This window comes from Giraffa tippelskirchi, chromosome 3, assembly GCF_054371585.1.
Source record: "Giraffa tippelskirchi isolate mGirTip1 chromosome 3, T2T-mGirTip1v1.2.pri, whole genome shotgun sequence".
NCBI lineage: Eukaryota > Metazoa > Chordata > Mammalia > Artiodactyla > Giraffidae > Giraffa > Giraffa tippelskirchi.
In genome coordinates this window covers 42529412-42537021 of record NC_137277.1, presented here as the reverse complement: position 1 = coordinate 42537021, position 7610 = coordinate 42529412, and the positions used below count along the sequence as shown (strand labels likewise).

Here is a 7610-nt window from a genome sequence, read left to right as displayed (position 1 = left end):
ATGGTGGCTATTATGAGCATCCTATTCTTCTTGTCCTCTGAGTGAGGTGGTCATTCTTATCTGATAATTGCCTCTTTTTTTTTTTTCCACTCTTGGTATCTGAGAAGGAAGGGGACAGGGACGTGCCAAAGGAGGACATGCTGAAAGGGTGATGTATTTTGGGTACTAGTAATCTGGGCTTCCCTGGTGGCTCAGTGGGAAAGAATCCACCTGCCAGTGCAGGATACAAGGGTTTGATTCCTGGGTCGGGGAAGATCCCCTGGAGAAGGAAATGGCAACCCACTCCAGTATTCTGCCTAGAAAAATCCTATGGACAGAGGAGCCTGGTGGGCTACAGTCAACGGGGGTGCAAAAGATTCAGACACAACTTAGTGACTAAGCAACAACAACAATCTGATTGCAGCTGAGGCTGGAAGCCTGTTATGGCAGGCTGAGTTATTTGGACTAACTATCCCAGTAAAGGCAACTAAAAATGCTAGATAAAATATCATAAACACCTTAAAAGACCCAAAGAATTGATTAAGTAGTAAGGAATTAATGGGCCAACATGGAAGAGAAAACCAGAGCATAGAAACCAGTTTTCCCTGAAAGAGTTCAACAGTCCTAGCAAAGCTGAACTTTCATTTCGATCACTTGGAAGAGGGAGGGAACTAGAAGTCCACGCTCAGTGCCTGCACATAGTGGAGAATCTAATAAAGATTATTTTCTCAATACACTGAGACCCTGAGCGGCTTCATCATCAGGGTAAGGGTGGACTGAAGTACCCCAGGCTAGGCTCACATTGCCCAGGTGACCCAGGGAAACTTGGACCAGAACTTGTTCGATAGCTCAGGACTGGTGGTGCCTCTGATGCCTGGCAGACGTAAGCACACTCTTCTCTAGAGAAAGGCTCCTTTATACTCAAATGATTCCTATTTATTTGGAGCAATGTATGATAAATAATCATGTGTTCAAGTGCAGTTACCAGAACTTGGTTAAAGAGCTGAGCCACCAAGAAAAGAAGGCTCCATGAGTGAGAATCATAGAAACATGGGACAAAGGAGAAACAGCTGAGGCTTCACAATTAGCACGATCAGATGTAGACTATAGGGAATTCCCTGGTGGTCCAGTGGTTAGGACTCTGCACTTTCACTGCTGAGGACCCAGGTTCAATCCCTAGTTGGGGAACTAAGATCCGGCAAGTGGTGTGGCATGGGCAAGAAAAAAAAAAAAAGATATAGACAATAAATCATGCTTCCTGTGGTCAAAAAAGTAAAAGATAAGCCTGAAAATATTTACAAAGAATAAGAAATTGTGTTAAGGTGTCAAAATGAATTAAAAAAAAAAAATTCTATGGATGAGAGGAGGGTTTGGGGGAGAATGGGTACCGTATATATACGGCTGAGTCCCTTCACTGTTCACCTGAAACTACCACAACATTGTTAATTGGCTATACCCCAATACAGAACAAAAAATTTTAAAGTTTGAAAAGAATTTAAAAAATTTTTTAAAGTTAATAGAAATTTTTTTAATTTCTAAAAGAGAAAAAACCTACAGGAACTACAATTGAAAAGCCAGTCATTAATTTAAAAGTAACTTAGGAAAAAAATAAATAAATAAAAGTAACTTAGATGCAGTAGAACAGAGTATTAGCAAAGTAAAAGATAATAGTGAAGAATTACCCAGAATGCAGCACAGAGAGAAAAAAAAAGGAAGAAGGGACTTGGGAAGATAAGAGACACAGTGGATAGAGGCCTGACACATTAACATCCCAGAAAGAAAGAACAAATAGAGCAGAAGCAAATATCTGAGGAGAGATCATGACTGAGCAGTTTCCAGAACTGGTAAAAGACAATAGTGGAGAAAGAAATGGCACCCCACTCCAGTACTCTTGCCTGGAAAATCCCATGGACGGAGGAGCCTGGTGGGCTGCAGTCCATGGGGGCCGCACAGAGTTGGACACAACTGACAACTTCACGTTCACTTTTCACTTTCATGCATTGGAGAAGGAAATGGCAACCTACTCCAGTGTTCTTGCCTGGAGAATCCCAGGGACAGGGGAGCCTGGTGGGCTGCCGTCTCTGGGGTCGCACAGAGTCAGACACGACTGAAGAGACTTAGCAGCAGCAGCAGAAGCACAGATTCAAGAGGCCAGTAAATCCTAAGCATGAAAGTCCTGTTTAAACCAGCAGCCAGATGAGAAAGGAGCAAGTGGTACAACTGAGAGCTTCCTCTCAGCCTCAGCAGGCGAAACACCATAAAGCCTCCCACCAAGAATCAGTCCAGAATATTCATTGGAAGGACTGATGCTGAAGCTGAAACTCCAATGTTTTGAGCCAACTCATTAGAAAAGACCCTGCTGCTGGGAAAGATTGAGGGCAAGAGAAGAAGGGGGTGACAGAGGATGAGATGGTTGAATGGCATCACCGACTCAATGGAGATGAGTCTGAGCAAACTCTGGGAGACAGTGAAGGACAGGGAAGCCTGGCGTGCTGCAGTCCATGGGGTCAAAAAGAGTCAGACACGACTTAGCAACAGAACATCAACAAGAAGCAGAGCCCTGTGGCTTTGGTACCTTAGCTTCTCTGGCTCCCTTAGTCCCCTTTCCCTCTTTCACTGCCTCGAGGCCTCTCCTCCAGCCAGGTCTTGGTATCATACCTTCTGTCCACAAAGGCCTTCCCTCAAACCTCTCTTTCACTCTTGATCTCAAAGGAAGAAAAGGGGCCCAGGCAGAAACAGAAAAATGAATGGAAGAATAAGAACAAATGAGAAAGCAGAGTAAGAGGGACTTTCCTGCTGGTGCAGTGGTTAAGAATCCAACTTCCGATGCAGAGGACACAGGTTTAATACCTGGTCAAGTATCTAAGATCCCACATGCCGCGGGGCGATGAAGCCCGTGTGCTGCCGCTTGAGCCTGTGGGCACCAGAGCCTGCAAGCACCCCAACAAAAGATCCTGTGTGCCACAACAAAGACCCGACACACCCCAAAATAAATAAATATTAAAAAATAGAAAAGAGAGCAGAGTAAGAGATGAATCTTGCGGGCATTATTGTTCAGGAGATGGGCTAGACTGGCTCTAGGAGGGGCAGTCTGGAGGCAGCAAGCAGAAAATGGGGATTGATGAAGACTTACAAGTTGCTCTCCAGAATTCTGCTTCTCTTCCCTTCCCTCAGGCTTCCCTCTGATTCTCTGCCTCTGAGCCCACATCTGGCAGTATATTGTGGGAGAGGACCTGAACTCCCCTATTCATTGACCTTCCCTAACAGACAGCACCATCTGCAGAGGTGGGAGAGGGGAAGACAAGATCTACTTGAAAGCTGGAGAATACCAGAGGGCTGAACCCCTGGAGTTAATCTTCCTGCACGCTACTGAATTTTAGTTGCTATTTGTCACCTGTCAAGCCAGCCCAAGCCATGTGAAAGCTACTTTCTTTTCCTGCCCTCAATTCTCACTCCTCTCTGCAACTCACCACTCCAGAGTTTTCCTGATATCCAGGATATGAAGCATGGGAAAGACATAAAAGAGAGAGCAAGGGGAGACTCCCAACAGAGGGTTCGTATGTAGTCTCCATTCCAGACACACCCTCACCTCCAAGGAGAAACACTGGGACATCAGTTCTTAGCACTGTTTTGTTTTTTTTTAAACTTTTACATTTTATTTATTAAGGCCTAGTTGGGTCTTCGTTGCTGCAAGTGGGCTTTTTCTAGCTGTGGTGCTCAGGCTTCTTATTGCGGTGGCTTCTCTTGTTGCAGAGCATGGGCTCTAGGGCACGTGGGCTTCAATAGTTGTTGCACACGAGCTTAGTTGCCCCTCAGTAGGTGGAATCTTCCCAGACCAGGGATGGAACCCGTGTCCCCTGCATTGGCAGGCAGATTCTTAACCACTGAACCACCAGGGAAGTCCTCTCAGCACTCTTTGATTTGTCATTTGCCTCAACATTGGCTGAGCTTTAATCGAACCTTCTCCAAAATCCTTGCATTGGAAATATACCCATTCAGATACATACACTGTAAAGACAGCTTAATGAACACTTGGGTATATCTTAGAGCACCACAGATGAGTGTGCAAAAGAACATGCTTGCCAATGCAGGAAATGTTTTGATCCCTGAGTCAGGAAGATTCCCTGGAGGAGGAAATGGCAACACACTCCAGTATTCTTGCCTGGAGAATCCCATGGACAGCGGAGCCTGGAGGCTACAGTTCATGGGGTCGCTAAAGAGTTGGACATGACTAAGCAACTAAATAACAACAACAACAACAACAAACTGTATAGAGTTTGGCTAGAAAGACCTTGAAACAAGATTAAAAAGATTCCATCATTTGTCTTCAGGGATGTTTTCCCTTAAGACAATGAAAACCGCCCCTCCCTCACGTTTACTGCATTTCCTCTCGTCCCAGTGAGATATGAGAGCATCCGTTCATAGGTAGATCCCCAGGGCTCAGACTAAATGATGATTTAATATTTTCTCAGAGGTTTCAGCCTGATTTTCCAGGACTTTCCTTATTTCCTCCCTGCCCTGGAGACTGCCTAGCCATCGAACTCTTGTATCTTGAGGGAGCAGAGTTGATCCTAATATTTACTATTCAACAAACACAAAACAAAGGTGTGGCAGGGAGCAGAAGTTTAGCTCTCTAGGGATTCCACAACCTACTTCCTGGCCTGAAGGAGGGTACTGTGCTCAGCATCTCACAGAAGACACTGTCAGCCTTTGATAAACCTTGCTGGGCCAGACAGACCTCAGAACAGACCTCTCACCTCCCAAACACCTAATTCCAGAGATCAAACCAGTCAATCCTAAAGGAAATCAATCCTGAATATTCACTGGAAGGACTGATGATGAAGCTGAAATTCCAATACTTGATGCAAAGAGTTGACTCATTAGAAAAGACCCTGATGCTGGGAAAGATTGAGGGCAGGAGGAGAAGGGGATGACAGAGGATGAGATGGTTGGATGGCATCACCGACTCAGTGGACATGAGTCTGAGCAAAGTCTGGGAGTTGGTGATGGACAGGGAGGCCTGGCTTGTTACAGTCCATGGGGTCGCAAAGAATTGGACACAAGTGAGCGACTGAACCGAACTGAGAGAGACACATGTCTAAGGTGCCTGGGACAGCAGAGAAACCCACTGTCAATTCAACAGACACGCGTGGGTGCTTTTCTAACCCACATGCCTTCTTCACACCAGGGAATACTATGTAACCATCAACAGGAATGTACCAGCCCAGGATGACTCAGGTGGGAGCCAAGATATAGGAAATGGAAACAGCAAGGTGCGGCAAAGTATGCTACTTTTGAGATTAAAAAAAAAAAGGAATATACCATGTAATTATATTTGTATACCCATAGAACATCCCTGGAAACATACAGAAGAAAATAGTAAGAGTATTGCCTATGAGGAGGAAATGGCTGAGGATAGGATGGGAAGGAGAATTCCTTTTTGTAGTGTTTTCTTTTGAACTTTTTCATTGTTGTTCACTGTGTCTGTATTACCTATAAAAAATGACAATCAAGGAAGACCCTTCTCTTTAGGAAGCTGAGGGCGAAGGCAGACGTACAGACAATTGAAATATTCTCTGCTCATTGTCATCATGGAGACGTAGACAGGGTAGGAAGGGACTGTGGGAGAGAGGCCATCCAAGCCGGTGTGCGGGTGTCGGGGGGACTTGGAATCATCACAGAGAGTGCTGGAACCTCTCCCAGCTCAGCCTTGCCAGGGCCTGAAGAGCACAGTGAGAACGGACTGTGGTGGAACTGCAGGGGCAGAGGCCAGAACGCCTACTGCGTTGTGTGCCAGGCTAAGAAGCCACAATTTTATCCTAATAGAAAATAGGCAACTATTAAAGAATTTTCAGAAGAGGAGTGACCTGTTCAGAGGGGCTGTTTAGAGAGAGGATTCTAGCAGGAACAAGGAAGGATAGATTAAGAGGGGCAAGAATGGGGTGGAGAGACTGGTTATGAGGTTAATGCAGGAACCTAGGAGAAGGAAGGCAGATGGATGGCAAAGGGAGTGGGGATGGAGGAGAGGGATAAAAGCTGAGACAGGCCGTGGGTCTGAAATGTGCTGGTGACCATGAGCAAATCTGGCTCTGTGCTCTTGGTTTTCTCACATGGGCATCCTCTGCTCATTCTGCCCCAAACACCCCAGCAGCTGGCAGAATGGGCCCCCAGGGGCCGCTCCCTAGTCAGCCTGCCTGTCTCCTTGCCCCAGGCTCTAGCTGCTTGGCAAAGAGGTGCAGAGGAAAGAACAGAAGCCTGTCCCTCATCATTCAACTCCTAGGTCTCTCTTATTTATTCCATGCTCTCTCTCTCTCTCTCACAATTCGGATCCTCTCATTATTTCTGAGCTGTACAGCTTGCTGCTTCCCGGGCTTGCCTCTCCCACCCCTGTCTGCAAAATGCCAATCAAACCATCAGATGAGCAGCTCAGCCTTCCATCCTGCGGCTCTGCCCCAGGACACAGCAGCAATTGCTGACACACAGCAGCAGTGTAGGGCCGCTGGCTCTCCCTTTAATGGTCTTCCGATGCAGAATGGGTGTTAAAATGAAATTTGAGGTGTTCGCTTCTCTCTACTTGCCCCCATCAGGATGGCCACAAGGACAGGCAACGCTAAGAGAGAGGGGAAGCCTTCAGAAGCCGGAGTACTTTTCATCTGAAGGTTGGACCACGGCCAGTGTCTGCTTTCGGAGGAGTCGTTTGAAATTCTTAACAAGAAGCAGAATGCTTGAGTCCAGGAATCCAGGGCAGGCTTGTGAAGTAGGGATGGGGAGATAGAATTGTTATTTTATTACTGAAGTTATATTCTATTAAACAAAGGAGAGGTGGGATACAGAGCTGCTTTGTAGCTTCCCGGGAGGATGAACAATGAGAAATGTTCGGGGTTGAGGGGGTGGTGGCTGGGAAAACTGAGATTAGAACAAAGAAAGAACCTCCCCAGGCCCTGGAACTGATGACCGGGGAGATCTGAAGCATCTGTTTCCTCGAGGGATTTGTCCTTATCCTTTTACAAATTATGAATGGAAGCGCAATTTTTATAGAATATGGAAATTAATGAGCATTAAGCTCAATTACCTTCGCCAAATTCTCCCTAGATCTCTGATACACGCACACATGACTCGTGGTTGTGATCTGTGTGTGTCTATTTGTGTTCTGCGCCTCTTCCTCGGTATGATTGCATGTGCACATGTCTGCGGAGCCCTCTGTCCTCAGCTTGTCATTCTGAATATCCTACCTATTGTGTTGATATATCAGTTTGTTCCTTCATCCCCTGAGGCTGGGTTGTTTCCAATTTTATTTTTTTTAATTTGTTACTTTTCCCATTTGATTTATTTAAGTTGATATGTTGTATTTTCATTGCTATTCAGTTCAAGAAGTTTTCCTTTTGGCTTCATGGTACATGGGATCTTAGTTCCCTCATCAGGGATGGAACCCAAGCCCCCTGCAGTGGAAACGTGAAGTCTTAACCACTGGACCGCCAGAGAAGTCTCTCCATTTTTTTTTATATATATTATAAAAGCACAACGAGGAATGTCTTCACACAAATGCCTTTTTCTTCCCTTGAATATTTCCCTGGGGTATAGTTCCCCAAGTCCAATTTCTAGGTCAGAAGGTTTGAATCATTTTACCACCC

The 7610-nt window shown here is 45.7% G+C and overlaps 1 non-coding gene across 1 annotated transcript; it reads left to right on the top strand.

Annotated features, from left to right (window-relative positions):
- Window positions 1-1094: 1094 nt before the first annotated feature.
- Window positions 1095-1167, top strand: TRNAE-UUC (transfer RNA glutamic acid (anticodon UUC)). The gene has a single exon. It is a non-coding gene; the product is annotated as a tRNA-Glu (tRNA).
- Window positions 1168-7610: the final 6443 nt, after the last annotated feature.